We start from the raw sequence: 20,339 nt of genomic DNA, 5'->3' as shown, positions 1-20,339 counted from the left end.
CGCAGGTATGAGATGCAGTGAGGGCTGCACCAGGAACGTATAGAGGACAGTATTATTATGATTATACTTCACCTGGATGCTTCGTAGGCCGCATTCTTGTACATGGTATAATGAAAAATCTCGATTCAAGTAAACAAAACATTTGCTCAAAATGTCCCAATACAAAAATTCCCTGGCAGGCCGTGGCTTCTTTTTTCATTATTGTTGAGAAATTCAGCTGCCATTTGTGCTTTCACCTTTTCAGTGAAAGCACAAAAAAGCAATTTGTGTGACCCCCGCGACCTTGTGGTAAGAGCGTCCGCATTGGGTTCGGGAGGTCGCGGGGGTTCGATTTCCTCTGCTTGGTGCTTTTGTAGGCGTTTAAAATAATTGGGCCTCCTGTCCCCTCTACATCCTCTCCAGCTCTGCCGAATAGTTGGGATAAGCACTGCAGTAGCTTGCATACCTCTGTCGGTGCACAATTTACCAGTGCATGTGACAAGGTTGGAAACGGTGTATTTTATTCTTTTATATTCTTTCTACAACCTTTAACTCTAAAGGCTAAGTGATGGGCCATCTAATACACATACATGCCGGCTGCTGTGTGCCCACTACAGTATGCATATTTGGGTAAGTACAGTGCTCTTTCGTGAGCCTTGAAGATTCCTCATGTCATGCGTGGCCAATGATATGGCTCATATATGACTCGTATATAAACATCAGGTTCGACTCCAAGGCAGATGTTGCATTGCTAAACGCCTGATAGTATCCATAATTCGACACAATACGTTAACTTTCATTGAACAGGAATTAACAGATGTGGTTTAAAAACAAGTATTTTATATTTCTTGATGATCAAAAAACGCCCGTCAGGAGAAATGTTCATCCTTCTTAATTTCTGATGAAGTATTATGGATTATTTTTATGAGACAAAGAGGCTCGAGGGCCTTGTAGGCCTGAGTAACTATTTCAACTCTATAGCTCCATTTACCTACGTGACTTTACCGAAAAAACCAAGAGTATGGATAGGGCTACCGATACCAATACAGACCGGCATTGTGAATATTTTTAGGTTTTTTCGGTAAAGTCACGTAGGTAAAAAATTAAAATTAATAAAAGTAAAATAAAAATAAAATAAAAATCACGTGATTTTTATTTTATTTTTATTTTACTTTTATTAATTTAAATTTTTGACACAATACGTTAACTTTCATTTCATTTTTATTTTACTTTTATTAATTTTATTTTTTTACCTACGTGACTTTACCGAAAAAAACCTTAAGAATATGAATCCTTGCAGTCACGAAAGCTTCAAATCTAGACCGGCATGGTGAAGTTCGATGGAGCTATAGAGTCTGCTCGTGCGCAGGTTGTAGGCCGATCATTACATCGCAGCATCATGAGAGATGGAAAATTCTCATTTAAAGGTAAAATTTGTTTAACCAAGTGAGAACTAAAGAGACCAGAATATTCCCATTTCAAGTTCAAGTTTATTTATTAGGTATAGCCCTGTGAGCCATTCGGCTCTTGAATCGGGTGCAACCGCAACAAACAAAAAAACATGAACAAAAAACATTTTAAAGGGAATTTGCAAGCGTGACCTCGGGATGGTCCAAGCAATTGCTTTGGGACGTCTTCAATCAGCAGTGGAGTGATCACGGCTGATGATGTAGATGAAATGCATTACATTGTTGATGCAGTGGTTAGAGTTACTTGCCATATACTTTTAATGAAAATAACTAATTCATGTAAAAGTACTGTGCAAAAATGCATTAATGTAGAGATGATCGTGTATGCTTCACACATTCTTAATTACATTTTGGTGATTGGTTTTTTCTCATGCTGGAAATCTGCGATACATTCTAGAGTTATACTCTTAATTAAAATTAGTTTTTACAGAATTTTACTTTTTTATGTGCTTGTTTACGACTCGACATCTGCTAATTAAAACATGTTCACATTTCAATTTTAAAAAGTGTTAATTCGTCCGATATTTAAAAATGTTCTAGTCGTTCAGGGCACCATCGTATACGTGTGATCTCCAACAATATTGAGTTTCTCTGCCTGTCTCTGCTTCGACGCAGGGCTATTGCTGAAATAATTTGCCAATTACATCTGTATTTTCTCTTTTTAAGCAGTGTCGATGACTGTTGGTGAGGTTTAATGTATTGTCCTTTAATGTTGTTAAAATAAATTCTGAGGTGAATGGATGTACGTTTCAGAGTCTCCGTCGAGTGTCGAATACAACTGACAAAAGGAAGCTAGTGTTCACTATTTAGTGTGGTATATTAAAGTGTCCTTGTGAGAAAGTGAAGCACAGCAGGAAATGAATGGATGGAGCCCCGCATGAAACATGTGGCAAGAAAAAAACGGCAATAGATGACGAATAACACCGTGTTTGAAAAACACTTTACAGGAACATTTTGATTATCGCTGCCTTCACGTTTTATTTTTACCATTTCAATGAGCCACCTTCTCATCCTTTTTGTGGTCCGCTGACTAATGCCGGTGTGCACAGGTCAACTAAAATAAACACAAATCCATAGTGGTGGTTAACATAATTATGACCTACATGATAGGATCTGCATCTCTCTGAACTTATACCAATCTAATCCAGTCTATAAATAAAACAGGGGCTTGCTAATAATAGGGGCATGATGAAAACAGAGATCTATCAAAACATAATATAGAAGGGATTCAGAATAAGAATTGTGGTCAAGGGCGTTTTGGTATTTAACCCACTGTTTTCACCTTGTCAACTAAATTGTTGATATGCATCTTGTCCATGACAAAATAAATACTCTTTCCCCTCTCGCTACCGATGTCCATTTCATGGAAGAAAAATTATATGGAGGAGGTTCCTAAACATGGACACAGTTCATGGTTGGAAAACAAATTAAAGCACTGATAGGTAACATGATTCATGCCGTGGCAGTTGGTCTCATTTGCCTGATGTGGGCTAATCTTCCTCTGAATTGCAAAGGGGGCCACTGTCCTTTGGCACACTGCTATGAGCAGAGATTAAAAATATGCTATCGCATAAAAGACCGGACTTGGCTGAAAGCGTCTGTTTAAAGCCCCGGGTCCTCTGCTGAATTCTGATTGATGTCTCTCACAGAGCCTGGGGATGCGTTTGTGGAGAGCCTCTTGTCTGCTACGTAAATGGCATCAGAAGGTCGCATGAGCCCACCGATGTGCAGTGTCCGGGAAAAAAAAGAGCATGATCGTTGACTTTGATTGTTCCGTGTATACACGGGCAAGGCAGACATGATGAAAAAATATATACCCAGTAAGAGACAAAGAATACATGAGTGTGTCTTTTTTATGTATGAGTTAGAAAATGCATAAAAAACTTCTCAACAAAATTCAAATGAGCACGCAAACATTATTTATTGCACGCTTTAAAATTAAAGATTGCAGAATAATAAGAACATTGTTGAAGTTTGCACGCATTCTTCATGTAAATTTGACCATATCGTAAGATGGGGGGGGGGGAATAAATGTTTATTTTATCAGGCTGTAGAAACTACTACATGCTTGGTGATCCCATAAAACATTGTTATGTGATGGCAAGATGTATCATAAATATGGATGCCAAAAGCAGGCAGTTTGTGACATGTTCTCGTGATTTTTTCCCCTCCCTTCACATAAAATCGTGACCTTTCAGAGATGCCCTGGGAGGGAAGGCAAAAGAAAGGAGTATTACCATCTCATTGGCATAATAGGCCACCCTGCTGTTAATAAATGTTCTTAGGTATGTACTGCAGAATGAAGCTACAACTGATCCCGCAGATTGTATGTCATTCTCAGAGCCAGATGGTAGTAAATACTTTAAGGAACTGCCATAAGCATTGCGAATACAACCACACTGCGTGCTGCAGTTTTGTATTATTTAAGCAAAAACATATTTTTAATTAATGTTATTTAAATTATGTATTTCATTCCCGTACTCGCTAGAGTAATTTGCTGACATTGCAGCACCTGAATTGTAATGTTTGCATGGATTTATAAACATCGGTGGGTGTGTTTTGCTTTACGTTGAAATTTCTTACCCGGTGAAGGCATTATACTCGCATTATTCATGTCAGTGGTAGTGTGTGAAGCACTGAAAATCGCATATTGTGCTTTTAAAGGCATAACGTTTAATGTTAATAAACAATAATAATGTGCAACCCTTTTGTTAATCCACTGCTGGATGAATGCATATCCACACTGTCTCCAGGCATGATGGGCGTTAATTCACCATACTTCACCACACTGGTCCTTGTAGGTTGGTGAAGTGGAGGTTACGACCAGTTTGAATATCATCCTTCCCTTAAAGTTAGCTGTGGTCGGGAATCAAACTCAGGTTACCAGCGTCATCGCTCAGTTTATCAAACTTTTTCTGCCTTGGCGACTAACGGTACCACAATTAGAAATATAGAAACTTAGTGCTAAAGGTTGCTGATTATTGTTGGGTTTGTGTAGGTAATAAGTGTGCTTTTATTTTTACTGGGGTTTTTTTCCACAAGGGTAACGAAAAAAGGTGTTAAAATGTTCGCCAAAATAGGACCTTGCCATGATGTCCTAGAACATTAAGTACAAATCGTCACTCAAACTCATTCATTCTCGCCTGAAGGTAATTATTTTTACAAGGCTTTAAATGTAGCCGTAAATTAAAAAAAAGTTAATAGAATCTTGTACACTGTATGATTAGGAACTTACAAAGAGTGCTCCTTAAAGTGTAATTACCATATTTTACACCCTCATATTTTACTGCGCAGAGGCCATAAGGGACACTGTGCCACTCCAGCAGTGTGTAAATGTATGGACCAATTGGCCACTTTCCTAAAATAGTGGCATGACACGAATGCTAACCATAGGATCGTTAGGCCTAACTGCATGGCATGGATATAATATAATGCTGTCCAGATATTTAGTTTATCCAACCAGCTTGATGTTTTTTTTTTTTCAAGAAGCGTCCCCTTAATTCAAAATATAAGTGCTTGATTAAATTATGGCCCTTGTAAAGTTAGAAGTCTTTAGATATTGTGCTCCGGCTACTGTGACCGGTAAAGTAGGCCATCCACTATGGTTAATTCATGTTAAGCCGTTGTGTCGTCCACGTGATAGGCATGGCAGAGAAATAGTCGTGACTCTGAGGCTCATTCATTCTAATCCCCCCCCCCCTCTGTGTGCTGGTGGCAAATGTAAGAATTGGACACTAGTAGTCTGTGAATTGCCTTTGTTGCCATTGAGAATAGCAATTCGTCTGATCTTGAATAATAACAGTGGTGGTTGGGCGCTGACAATATCTTGACATAGCTAAGAATTTAATTAACTTAGCTTTTGCTTAATTTGGCACCAAATAAAGCATTTCATTGCAACTTGTAAGTACTGTATAGATTTGACTTATTAGTTTCTTTTTTTTACTTGATGAGCACACTTACATATCATACAGGTCATGTTCATGGAAGCCATGTGCTCTTCGATGGGATATATGTTAAACTATTAACTAGTTTTTATTTTACCAGGTAAGTCCCACTGAGCTATATACTGTAGCTCTTTTTCAAAAGCGACCTGGCCACAAATGATAGCTCAACTAAGTGGCTTATCATGTGGACATGTATAGCAGCCAAATACTCCACTCTGACAATGGATTGATTAAATTGTCACAGTCGATTACTTGTTTTTGTCCCATTGGCACACGGTGGCCATCTCTAGTGCACATCACACTTGGCATTCAGCACAACTGATAGCATTTTAAAAAGACATCACCACCATACTATAAAATAGCAATAATGCCAATTACTTAACCAGGTGAGCCGTGGGAGTCTCAATGCTCTGTTTTAGTGGGGGTGCTGCATTGGGATGGTCAGCATATTGGAGGAAACCCACGGTACCAAGAGCAAACCCAGGCACACAAAAAGGTGGATAATAAAAGCTCTGCACAGATCTGTTCAAACAACGGACTGATTCAATGTATTGATTCTAGATTTGAAGCTTTCGTGACTGCAAGGATTCATATTCTTGGGTTTTTTCGGTAAAGTCACGTAGGTAAAAAATTACAATTAAAATTAATAAAAGTAAAATAAACAGCGTGCTTCAGTCGCACCGAACCTCACAAAAATAATATTCAGGGCCTACCTTGGCTCCTCCCACCCTCAACCAGTATATATACAAATACTGTTTTCTTGGAATTTCTTTTACTTGATACAGCTATCGTGCTGTGACAGTTCCACCTGAAGACGGAAGCTTGTGTTGCCTCCGAAACGTCGTGATTTTCTTTTTTATTTTACTTCATTAATTTAAATTTAAATTTTTTACCTACGTGACTTTACCGAAAAAACCCAAGAATATCAATGTATTGAGTCAACCAAAATATATCGGTGGATCGTATCCATTTCTGCACTGGCATCAACTGAAACTTTACAGCCTTCTCAACCATATGCTTACAACACCTGGGTGTGCAGTGGTGACCATCTTTCCCAGGCCTAGCCAGGCTTCAACCTTCTCTGCTTTTGAGATCTGACGAGATAGAGTGGCTTCCATAACGACTTGGTCATAGCCATCTGTGTCTATGCAGTAACAAATTTAGCAAAACATTTTTCTACGAGACTAATTTAGGTGGAGTCAAGCTATGAGCAATGAATAACGGATGAGTCGTAAATGTCCTGGCAACACGATGTATGTATTCTAGATTTGAAGCTTTCGTGACTGCAATGATTCATATTCTTAGGTTTTTTTCGGTAAAGTCACGTAGGTACCTACGTGACTTTACCGAAAAAACCTAAGAATACGATGTATGTACGTATGTTGAACTTCTTTTGCACCATGCATAGCCAACCATGCTAATTGGAGGTGCGGAGGAAGGGCAACAAAAGATGATCATATCGTTACAATATTATAACATCTCTAGCTCATCACCCAGGTTTAGAAGTGTCGCTTTAATGTATCTGACAATGTAACTACCACATCCAGGGCACTGACCTCCTGGAACGCCCCAGCACTCTCCGCTGCGTAAACAACTCTCCTCTCCCCACCCCCCCCCAAGCCTGGGTCAGCTTCTGGTGACCTTTGCTAAGTTTGATCAAAATCACTGGGAAATTCAATTTACACCATGACAGAAACATACAAGGCGGCCGTTGTTTTTTGGCCGGCGTTTCTTGCTCGCTTTTTTGTCGTGTATAGCCACTTAAACATCGTCAAAGGATAGACACAGGAGCTACACGCGAGCCCCATGGTAAGCTTTACGATTCATTAGCCTTTTTCCGCAGAGGGCAAGACAAAATAAAGTGCATTCAGCCGGTATCGATCATCGCGGAGCGGTCTAACACCAAGCTCATGCGGCTTTACCTTTGGACACGCTGAAGGTTACCGCTGAATATAGCAAACACGTTGTGTCTAACCCACAGGGAGATGGATATTGGGCCTGTTTTGTGAGAGTATTTAGCACGATGCTGCAATAACAGCCATACCTGATCATTGCACATGTTCTGCAGCCACGTTCCGCCGCATGCAAGAGCGTGTGCCTGTAAATTGTCCATTTTCACACTTCACGTTTCATACTGCAGACCACTTTCAAAGGATGCTCGGGCGAGGAAATAGCAGTTCAGAGGTGACCGTCAAAAATAAGGTCATCATTCAGGACGGTGACACGGCCCAGTTGTCACACGTTTGCCGCTCATTGCAGAGGTTTGTGGTTCGAATCTGGCAGGCTTTTACTGCAGGTGTATTCACCGTAAAATATGACACGCAATTTCCATCACCGACGGGCCTGAATAGTCCCATAACACTATTCTAAATTAGTAGACAATTGAATGTTGACTTCATGGTCCAGATTTGCCAAATTCTAAATATTATCCGCAAAATACTCAATTGTAATTCCACTTAGAAACATCGCCCCCTCCTGTGAAACTACTGCAGACCGTGCCTGTGAAACGTAGCACCTTTGTCATAGTAAGAATCCCAAATGTACAGTACCAAATTATTTATAGTTATTATTGTCATTAGCTAGTCAGACTGGCAGTATAATACGAGTATGGTTCAGGGGAGACAGTATTGCGACACTATGGCTTGAGTATTAATGTTACAATACTTATTTATGTACCCAACTAACAAAGCCACATTCAATGCTGGTGACAAATATAACATGCGGCAAAGAGGATTGTTTCCCAAATTGGGACTTGCAGTTCCGTGCCACACCCAGCAGTTTTCTGTTTGTAAGGGTCGTGTAAGGACACCTTGAGAAAAATAATTAATAGACGACAGCAGGGAAACAGCCAAGGAGGATGAAGTCTGGGATTGGCTGAGGGTTTAGAGAGAGGGGGGGGAGAAAAAAGGTCGGAACGGGATACGGAAGAGGAGAGGGGACAGTTAGAAATGAAGAAAGGAACCAAGAGACATGGTTGGTGGAAAGGAGGAGAATGAGGAGGAGATTTAGAGGAACTTTCTGGAAGATTCCAGATGGGACGGAGAGGATGATGTATAAAGGGGGTGTAACATGGGCTCTGGGCTTGGCTGGGGAGAGAGCAGCTTGCTATGAGTGAGAAGCTAATAGCTTATTGGGCTTCACCTGGTAAGATAAAAAAATAGCTGAGTTGTATTTGTATATTTTTTCAACGTGATGTTTACCTTTCCTATACTTTGCACTCATATCGTGTTTTGGGTTGTTTGTTGTTGTAATGTTCTGACCTGCCTCCACTGCTGAACATCTATGAGAAAGAGCTTAATAGCTCATCGAATTCCTCCAGTATAAATATAAAATAAAGATTCTGATTTTCTGAGTTGTGCTGTGTTGCTGCAAGAATAAAGTGCATTTACCAGGACTACTTGTGTGGACTCCCTTTCACTTTTAGACAGCGCCACCACTCCCCTCCAGCATTTGTGTTTTCGCTGTAAACGCCCTATGTGTTCAGCGTTTAGAATGCATACAAAGCAATAGGTATGATTGAGCGAAAGAGTTTCGGAATCGGCTAAACTGACATGTCTTTTAGTCCTCCCATTTCAAACTTTTTCCCCTTCTGACAGAAACAAATGCAAGTTAGTCATTACACGTGCTCACGTTAAATTCACAGCATTTTTGGGCTGTTTGATGTGTGTAAATATTTCAAACGTACACTTGCACCGGCTGGAAATTGGATGCAATGAACTTGCTCACCCGTGGCCGTGCCTGTGCAAGGAAATAACTTTTTTTGCACAATAATTTCCTACTCTCAAGGGGACTTTGGCTTTCTCCAGCACACTCGCTAGGTTAGCTAAAGAAGGTCGAATTGTCTACATTTACATGACAAAAAAAATCTCATCATTTCATTTACTGCAATTTACTGTCAAATATAAAAAGGCTGGACGATTACGTTTGCCAAAGGATTATGTAATTACTTTTATGATGACTTCAGTTGTGATGATCAAGTTAATGAAAATGATTGATATTGGGAACATTTGGTAACCAAACGTCATCATGATGTGAAAGCTGATTGTCTAATGAATCGTGATATCTAATTACAAGGGCCTCTTAAAATAATTTGAGCGATGTACTGTGTACGTGAAACCTTACGTAATGGTCTTTAATGTTATAAAGTAAATTTGTATTTCACCTGGACTATATCATTGGCAATTCTTAGATGCAATAGGAAGGGTGGAATGTGATAATGACAACCGCCATTCGCTACTAAGTGGCGCTGACGTCACCACGGCGCTTGTGCCATCGTCCGCTGACGATGAAGTGTCCATCGTCCGCTGACAGGAGGTCACGGGACAGACGCAGCTGCCATGGGTCGACTGACTGAGATGACTGGTTGATACACCACCTGTGCCCCCTACTGTGCCAACTTTTTTGTGCGGGTAGTGAGCCTGTGTATGCGGGGTTATGTGTCAGACATGGTATTATCACATTGTGCCAAAAGTTGGCACAGTTGGCACAATGTGATAATACCATGTCTGACACCCCGCATACAAAGGCTCAATACCCACACATGATAAAAAAAATTCTTCATTCTCAATATCTGAAAAAACAATACCTGTACACACACTATAATGAGTCACAGTACACATCCTGGGTCACCTAAGGGTGGCAAAAACTAGACTTCAAAAACTCTAAATGCAATCCATCTTGCTATGCTTTTTCCCCCATTCATGTGCAAATTGCATTACGAACGTTAAACGAGTTGCTGAATGAGGAGAGGTAAAAAAAAAATCTGGATGTTGGAATTGGCACCACAGGCCCTAGAGGACCAATTGTCAGTCGGTCAGTGATGAGCGGTCCAATCTCTGTGTGTCCACTTGCCCCCCCCACCTCTCCCCCCCCACCTCTCCCACCCATCTCTCCCCCCCCACCTCTCCCCCCCACCTCTCCCACCCACCTCTCCCCCCTGCCCCACCTGCCTGCCACACAATGCTCCTCCGTCGCCTCCAAAAATCAGCTATTGTCCACAAACGCTGGCCGGCCGACCGCCTGCGCTCCATGCATGCGCGCATAGAACAGATGCACGGTCTGACCCAAGACAGGGATTAGATTATGAAGGGTTGCAGCTAACAAGTCGAGGCAGCTGCCATCTGCCTCGCCGAGGATGAAATTGCCTCCGGTAACATGTGGTACAACTTCCCGTTCTGTGAAACAAAAAAAAACACAACTGTCCCCCCCCCCCCACCGTGTAGAAGTGATAACTGCGCTCACAGTAGCGCGGTGATTGTGAATGTCATGAAATTCCACGGTACAGAACACGTGTACGCAATTGTCCGCGATTGCGTATCATCCATTGTTTCTCCATCTGCAAGCGGAAGGGGGAGACTTTACTTCCAGATGGCACACTTCTTTGTCTTTTCGTTAATGCCAAGCGGCTCTTTTGATCTGCATGTAGCTTATTGCCAATGTTGACTCTTCATGGCGTGGTCGGTAAATGTTTGATCCAAAATTTACTATATATATAGAGGGCTTCAGATGGCATGTGTTTGTTAAATATAACTCTCCTGTTCATTTTAATTAACTTTTGAGTTTTTTTTGTACAAATACAAGTTGAGTCCTTTTCTCAAACCAGTGCTGTGGATGAGGGTCTCTACACGTCGTGTGGGTCGTGGGGATTATTCGATTCTACACGACCGCCAGTGCAGGTTGTTGAAGTCAAGGAGGAATGATGCGAGGGCATGGAGTGGAAGAGTACAAAAATGCAATTGGCTGTGCTGCCCTTTGCTGCCCACCACATAAGCAAACGCAGCCTATAACAACCTGTTGTGCATAACACAAAAATAATCACAAGGGCCGTTGCGGAGAATGTAAGTGATGAAATAAATCATGAAACAATACACATTATTTCTATGAAGGTGTAAACATACTTGTAATTATGTGGAGGGACAGGTATGGAGGTACAAAGCGTGCTTATTTATTTATTTGGGCAAAGTGGTCACCCATTGTATTACCACCCAGGCTTAACCCTGTTTAGCTTCTGAGATCTGACAATATCAGGTGCTTTGGCCATATAAAATCCCGATGTCTACCATAAAAGTCGGGTAATATCAGGAGATCAAATAAATAGAAATAACTTAAGATATTGTGTTCTTTATCATCATCATTATCAACCATGATCCATCCACAACCGGAGGGATCAATTTGAAATACAATTTATAAAATATAAAATAAAGAAGTCTCAGATAGAGATTTCGTGACTAATGAACTTCAATGGGCATTCGATGAAAGACATCAATTGGCCATATATGTGCTATAAATGCACCCTTTATTCCCTATATATTTCTTCTGATTGATGTCGTACTTTTAATGATAGCAACATACTACTGTAGCAGCATGATATATGTGACAGATATGAACACAGTTATGTAGAAGCTTGATTGTCACTGTATTATACATGAATTTGTATATATAAGCCGTGACATATAAGATATGATATTTCCACTGCTGGATGAAGGCCTCCCCATGGTCTTGTGTTACATGACTCTATCTCCTGTTAGCTGATTCCATCCCTCCATTTCCACATTGGTCTTCCTCATCTTATCTTACATAGATTTATACAGCTCCTCATACCAAGGCACTTTGCAGCAATTATAACATTGTACATAAGCTGATAGTGATCTAGATAATTAGCGGGGCTATTAAAAGTGGTGGTCTAGTTATGGTGACAGAAGAACAGGCGAGAGAGGTTAAGGAGGGGTCGGGGTAGGCCTGGTCGTAGCTGGGGGGCAGGGAGTAGCGGTAGGCGTAGTGATAGCGGTAGGGGTAGTGATAGAGGTAGCGGTGGTGATAGAGGTAGGGGTTGGGGTAGGCCTGGTCGTAGCTGGTTGCAGGGAGTAGCAGCGGGGTGAGCTCGGGAGAAGAGATTGGGTTTAAGGGAGGCGCAAAAGCACATTAGTGAAGATGATTGATGTATGTGCAGTGGGAGTTGGTTCCAGTGAAGTGGAGCAAGAAGGGAAAAGGAACGAGAGCGAGACTGAGCACAGGGCGAGGGAGGCACAGAGAGGAGGGACAGGAGAGATTGGGAGCGTAGAGGACAGGACAGATCAAGATACGAGGGAAGCAAGACAATATGGGGGAAAGAGTAATGTGGGGGGAGACTCAGGCGATAAATGTAAACAAACAACGACAGTAGGGAGCCAGTGGAGTTGGGAAAGTAGAGAAGTGTGGGGATTGTGGGGGAGGTTACAAATTAATCTGGGCTGAGGCATTTTGTATCTGTTGGAGAGGAGCGAAGGTGTAGGCAGGAGGGCCAGGATGAAGAGGGTTGCATTAGTCAAGGTGAGTGAAAACGAGGGAGTGAATCAGGAGTTGAGCAGCAGAGAGTGAGATGAGGGGACGGATTTTACGAATATTAAATCGGTGCAAGTGGCAAGTGCAGGTCTTGGCAGAGATGCAGTTGGAGAGAGAGAGGAGTCGACGATGAGCAAGAGGAGATAGGAGGAGTGAGGGAGAAGGGAGGGAATTAAACGGTTAGGACAGGGTGGAACGGAGTGGGGTGAAAGGAAGAAAAGGATTTCAGTTGTGGAAGGATTAACAGAGAGGTATTGGCGTGACATCCGGGGTTAGACAGTGACCAAGACGTCGAAAATGGGGGAGCCGAGGTCAGGGGTAAAGAAGGGAGAGGAAAATAACATCTGGGTGTCATCGGTGGAGAAGTGATGGGGAAATTTAAATGATGAAATGACAGCTTCCAGAGGTGAGACATCGAGGGAGAATAGCAAGGGGCAGGCCCTTAGGGGACTCCAACCTTGACAGGGGAGGTGACGTGGTTGAAATAAACAGAGGAAGTGCGTGAAGAGAGATAAGACTGGAGCCAGCAGAGGGGTGTGCTGGAGATACCGAGACTGCAACAGGGTCGATGCGAGCGTGGGGTTTCCCTCCTTTAGCTGCCATTCCATCCCTAGTCTCAACCATTAATGTCCAGTGAAGTTGAGTCAATTTGTCAACCAGTTTCGATTGGGGGTTTGCTTGTTTGTATATTGTATACACTTCATTTTTGTTTAGTTTTTGCACAATCTTATTTTGGTTAAACTGATCAAAACAGTCACATCATTCGGCCTATATTCATACAGTACAATTACATAAAACATGGAATTCGTGTGGCGGCCATCAAAACGAAGAGGAAAGAGGAAGGTCTTGGTACAAGATGTCTCAAAAGTGCAGATTTCAGGGGAAAAGGAATCTGCAGACAATAGTGGAAATAGCAGAGATGACAATGTCCAGTGACATGAGCAGCGTTGTGCATGATGATGACCTGTGTAACTTTTACTCGAGTGCATCATCAAACACATTCAAAGGAGCTACCTCTGAATGCAGTGGCTGGTGCTGGCCCATTGTCAATACACGACTAAATGAAGGCCTCCCCAAGCCTTTTTGTTGTTGCCACGTGGGTTGTTTAACTATACTTCACCATGCTGTCGTTGGTGTGGGTTTGTACAGAGAGTGGGGGGAGGGGATACATAGGACTGGTTGAGATATTGCTCGCCGCAGATGTTAGCTGCAGCCAAGAATCAAATTCAGGCCACAGGGTTCATGGCGCAGTGCGTTAATCGCTGCATAATTACCCATGTAGTATGCATGTGCGCTGTACATGCGTATGCTTGCATGAAACATGTATGGCATGGAGCGCTGGGAATTCTGTCCATCCATAATGCACGTAGACTCTGCTGGTTAATTTCCCCCACCTCTGTCTACCCAGCAGTATAAATGGGTACACCACATCGACACGTTACGTGTGGTGGGGTAAAGTGTGGGTATCCTCCCCTCTTTCAACACATCTGGACATCACACACACTGCTAGCACTGGCGTGAGCAGGAAGTTACAGAACTGCACCTTAATATTTTTAGAATGTGCAAGGGGGTTACGTTGGGATAGTGGTTAGTGTGCATAGCTATGAACCCAGCAATCTGAGCTAGATTTCCAGCCACAGCTAATATCAGGATTGAATGCTATGATATCTGATTTGATCTTAATCCATCTGCACCCACCCCAACACCTTCACCAACCTGCAATCACCAGTGTGGTGAAGCATGGTAAAACAACCCAGTCGACTGGCGTGGCATGGGGAATCCTTCATGCAGCAGTGGATTAACAAAGGTTAAATGGTGAGCAGAGTACGGGTTCATTTCAAAAGTTGATTTGCTAGTCACATACCCCTTAAAACAGCTATACCGTATTTATTTTCAGTATACTTTTTTTTCTTATCAACTTGGTTCATAACTAAACGTTTTTCAAATCCACTTGAAAAAAAAAACCCCATCAAAATACACTTCATACTAAACCATTGCACAATTAATTATGTCTTAAAAAAAACACATTTTGAGTAACTGGTTCTCAACATAAACAGAAAATGGACATTGTGAAGGTTGGGATGCACATGCAGGAAGGACGGTGAAGGACAGGTCACAGGGACAGCCATTGGATTAGCACCCAGATGTCGGCCACGAACCAAAAGGACAAAATTCACTTTGATAGAATTCTGTCGAAGAGGACCTTAAAGGCAGGGTATTCACTGTACGTCTGTTGTACCCATGAGAAGGAAGGTGGCGATGGCACGGTGTGATGGCATAAACGGCACTGGCCAGGATGACCTCTTGACCTCGGTTAAATTACGTGGCATGTTGCTTGATACTCTATTACTTTCTGTGATCATGGAGCCAAGGTGCTTCACGATGAGATGCCTTCATCCATTTACAAACCTGAAGAAGAATGCAGTGAAGCAAACGGTTACATTTGTGCTACTCAGTAGTGACTGCTGTTACCGAACAGCTGTGTTGATTATATTATTCAAGAGAATGCTATTTATTGAACTGACATTGCCAAACTAATAGCGACGGGCATGTAAAGTCGTTAATCATTTTGTTGTTCCGTCCAGTGCAATATTATATATTTAGTTTTTACTTTCGGGGTGTTTATATTTTTTGTACCTGCCATTCTATCTGTAAGATGTTACAGTTCAGATACATTTCAGGAGTTAATTTACGTTTGTATTATTACATGAATTATACAATCATTTATTTTCCGTCTTTATTCAAAGTATAAATATTCCAATATAAATGTTATCATAGTTAAAATAACAATGATGATAATAATAATTATTATGTATAGCCGTTTGTCAATATATCACTGTCGTGTAACTTATTTGATTGATAATTCTGTTGCATTAGAAATCTGCATTTATTTACCCAAGAGTGACAACACATGATTTGAAATAGATGCATCACGCTTGCATTCACTTTGCATTTGTGGAGTTGTTTAATCCGTTTTTGTTTTCTGCATCCGTACAGAGTTTTCTTTTTCCCCCATCCACGCGATATCCTGTGATTTATTGCGACAATAGGCTTAGAGTATTGATGATGAGACTCAATGCAAACAATGACATTGGATTCAACACAGCACACAATGGTGTGCAAATCAATACAAGTTGTCCTTTTGGATAAAACGCGACAGCAGAGGTGTATATACATGTATGAATGTGGCGGTGCATACAGCAATGAAAAGGATCACAGGATTACAAATTCAAGCATCTTCTGTGGCTAATGAGAGAATACACACACCAGAAAAAAATTAGTACAAGTTGGAAATAAATGTTTAAAAAAATAAGGTATACTGTATAGTCTGCAAAGCACAGGAGATCTGAGCATGCTTTCAATGCCGTCCAACAGACATGCTGCTGACCACCAGCTCAAAAAAGTCGAGAGTGAGGAATATGCTTAATTTTGGCAACTGGGCAATTGTATTTGGTGTTCATCTTTAATTAAGGACTCATTAAATACAGCATAGCCATCACTGCCTACGACTGACATTCTTGTTCACGTGTGTGCTCTCAGGCACAAATGACAGCAGTAGGAAATTATGCTGTAATCCTAGAGTTGCCACCTGTCCTACTTTTCAGGTAGCTGTCCTGGGAAATCTGTAAGTCTTCCCAGGGCATTAACAGTCCTGGCTTTTTTCAGTTCGGTAATAATACACCACTCCAGACAACATGTTTGCATGTAGTTATCCCCACTTCTGGAGGTGGCAGCCCGATGTCATCGTGACATGCACAGCAAGGGAGGACTTCCTGATATTTTTCACTTCCTGTTGTGCTTTTCAGTCATAAACGCTTTTGTGCATGTCTGATCATAGCCAGAACGAGAGGTTGACACGCACTTCCAACTATTTTTAATGTTTAAACATGTGTAGTGGTGATACGCGCTGGGTGTATATGTCGTGTGCCAGCGCGTATGTACGGGTGTGTGTGTGGTGACGCGCGCTGACGGGGAGGAGCAGGCGTCAGTGCGCGGGTGGGGGTAGTGCTGCTGATTGGCTGTGTGCCGGTGACGCGCCCAGAGGGAGTGATCGGGTAGCAGCGCGGTGTGATTGGTCGGGGAGTGGAAACACGCGCTGAGCGGAACCGGATCGTAGGGATAGCGCGTGGGGATTGGGTAACTGAGGAGCGGTGCCGACGTTGAGGTCCGCATCCGCTCCGTCTCCCGGGAAGAAGGGGTATATAAGGTGATGCACAGAGGAGGAGGGGGCAGAAGTGGAACCATCTAAGAATGAAGACGAAGGTGCAGAGATAGAGCCCGGAGAGGAGAGTAATGGAGAGTAGCGAGAGAGTAAGGTATAGTGTGTAGCCAGCGAGAGAGAAAGGTCTACACGAGCTGAGTAATGTATAGTGTGTAGCCAGCGAGAGAGAAAGGTCTACACGAGCTGAGTAATGTATAGTGTGTAGCCAGCGAGAGAGAAAGGTCTACACGAGCTGAGTAATGTATAGTGTGTAGCCAGCGAGAGAGAAAGGTCTACACGAGCCGAGTATGCATACGGTGTAGCCAGCGAGAGAGAAAGGTCTACACGAGCCGAGTATGCATACGGTGTAGCCAGAGGGAGATGCAAAGTCTACACGAGGCGAGTGGAGAGTGTAGCAGAGGCGCAGAGTCTACACGAGGCGAGAGAGGAGTGTAGCCGAGGCGCGGAGTCTACACGAGGCACAGAGAGCCGGCAGCACAGAATCCAGAGTCAAGAGAAGCGCATTGTGAGAAGAGAGGCCACGCGTTGTATTGTTACGAGTCAAGATTTAATAAAAGAAGTGTGTTCCCGTCAAGGAGTTTCCTGCCGTCATTTTCCAATACTTCATCTGGCGTCAGAAGTGAAACGGGCTTCCAAGTATGGAGACGAGGAAGACCCGTAGGACCCACGGGATTGACCGCGAGGAAGACCTGGACGACTCGGGGCCGCTGGTGGCGGGGGGTGAGGAAGAGGACTTGCCCACGCTGCAGGGTCCGTCGACGGCGCCGGCCGAGCGACCGGGGACAGACGCCGGGCTTCGTGAGGCGCACTCCCGACTGGCGGAGCTGCTGCTCGCCGCCGCGTCCATCTTGGCGGAGATCAGCTCGTCGGGAGGAGCGGGGACGGTGGGGGACATTTTACAAGGTCGCCCCGCAGATTCCCGCCAAAACGAATGGGGGATTCCCGCCATTGCGCCTGGGCCTACTTTTGGCGGGAACGGCGAGCGCCACGTGGTGGTGGGTTCCCAAGCGCGCGCATCGACGTCATCAGCGCGCGAGGGGGTCCGCCATCTTACGTCTGCTGCTGGAGCCGCCATCTTAGACACCGACGGACAGGCGGAGAGGAACCACGAGGCGGATGACTTCATTTTTCAGCAGCGCCTGCCCACGTTGTCAGCCTTCAAGGCGGAAGGTGGAGACTGGGGCCAATTTCAGCGAAGGTTTTTGGCCCATCAAGAGATGTCAGCGTGGTCCGATGCTACGGCGCTGCGGGCATTGCCCGCCATGCTGGACGACGATGCGCTCGCGGCCTTCAGGGCTGCACGGAAGTCGGACCGCTCCACGCTGAAGGATGCGCTGGGGTTGTTGGCCAGGGTCTACGGGCCTCCCTCTACGTGCCGCCATCAGTTCTACGCAAGACGGAAAACGGCCACGGAGACCGCGCTGGCCTATCGCACGGCGTTGCTGGCTCTTGCTGATGCTGCGTTCCCTCGGATGGACGAGGAGGGCCAAGACGCGATGGTTTTGGAGCAGCTGCTCAAGTTGGCGCAGGACCTGGGGGTCCCTATCAACACAGCTGACGAGATTGATATTTCTTCTTTGAGAGTCGCCACGAGTATTCAAGCGCACGAGGCCCTACAACGGAAGCAAGGCGTTGGTTGCAACGCTGCTGTCGTCGCAGCCCCGGGTTTGGTGGTCGCCGAACCCCAAGTCGTCAGCCCACGAGAGGAGGCGTTCGCCACGGGACGACCAGGGGACTGGAGGCCGGGGGCCCGGTCGCCTCTGCGATCGGGCCGAAAGTCGGAGCAACCAAGATCTACTCCGACCCTCGTCACGTGCTATAACTGCGGCCTCCGGGGCCACGTGGCGTCCGGGTGCCGCGCTCCGCGGCAGCGCGCCATGGGAGCTCGGCTGGACGACGACCGAGAGCCCAAGTCATCTCTACAATCCCCGGCAAGTCGCGGCACCTCACACGCTCGGCCTGTTTATTCGGCACACATGGGACGCCGCGTTGCGGCGGAGGAGGGCCGGTTAAGGTTCGGGGATTCGGTTCGGCGAGGGGGGTTCGGCCGGGACCAGGGAGACATTGAATGGGCGGAATTGGGGCATAGAATTGTGGCTGCTTCGGCGGGTTCGTCCGTTGTTACGGGATCTATTGATGGGGTTGAGATTAGGGTGTTAGTGGACACGGGGGCATCGGCAACTATTATATCGGACCTCATTTATAATATTCTTCCGGTCCAATGTCGTCCGCTGCTTCCAGTGGATGTGCCATTTTACGCCGCTAACGGGGGATCGTTGGGCATTATCGGTCAGGTTAGGGCGTCCATTTGCATTGGAGATATCAAATTGTCGGGACCCGTTTTCGTTTCGTCTTCTTTGGCAGTTCCGTGTCTTTTGGGCACTGACTTTTTGGCTAAAATGCCCATTAAAATTCTTATCGATCAACGATGCATTGAACTGCCATCGGGTCGCCGGATTTCATTTTTGACGGGCCCTACTGACATTCGGACGGCGTGCGCTACGATACAAGCGGTGGCGACGCAGACAGTGCAAGTGCCCCCGGGTTCACAGATGTTGATTCCCCTCCGGTTGCGGAAACCATGGGTGAGGGAGGCTTCGGGACAGAGTATGCTTTTGGGTCCTTCTAACAAGGCTGTCGGGGGTCTTGATTTATCGGTGGCTCACACTTTGGTGCGGGCTGACAGGGATCCGTTTGTGATGGTTTTGAACGCGGGGTCGCGACCAGCTGTCATTCCGCAGGGCACCGTGCTGGCTCACGCGGCGCAGGTCCCTGGGGATGATGGGTTGGTTGCGCAGGTGGGCTCGAGCCCCGCGCGGAACGTTGAGCCAAGGGAAGACCTTGAGTGGGTCCATTCGTTGTGTGCCGCCTCGGACGATTTGTCGGCGGCGCAGTTGGGTGCGCTGCGCGAGTTGCTCATTGAATTCTCTGATGTATTCAGTAAACATAAGTATGACATTGGGTGCACGGATTTGTTGCACCATCACATTGAAACGGGCGATGCGGCGCCGGTCAGGCTAAATCCCTTCCGACTGAGTCCCGTGGAGAAGGAACATGTTCAGTCGGCTGTTAACGATATGCTAGAAGCCGATATTATTTCGCCCTCCTCTAGCCCGTGGGGAGCGCCTATTGTGCTGGTTAAGAAGCAGGACGGGTCCCTGCGATTCTGCGTTGATTTCCGTCGCCTGAATAAGATCTCTGTGGCTGACGCGTATCCGCTCCCCAGGATGGAGGAGTCCCTCGATGCATTGTCTGGTGCGCGATATTTTTCGACTCTTGATTTGTTATCGGGGTTTTGGCAGTTGCCGCTCGACGAAGAGTCGAAACCTAAGACAGCATTTCGGACTCCAGGGGGGCTGTTCCAGTTTAACCGGTTACCCATGGGACTTCACTCCTCTCCAGCGA

This window comes from Lampetra planeri, chromosome 29 (assembly GCF_965212315.1).
Source record: "Lampetra planeri chromosome 29, kcLamPlan1.2.h2, whole genome shotgun sequence".
Taxonomy (NCBI): Eukaryota; Metazoa; Chordata; class Hyperoartia; order Petromyzontiformes; family Petromyzontidae; genus Lampetra; species Lampetra planeri.
The sequence above is the reverse complement of the archived record's forward strand: the minus strand, read 5'-3'. Positions refer to the sequence as shown.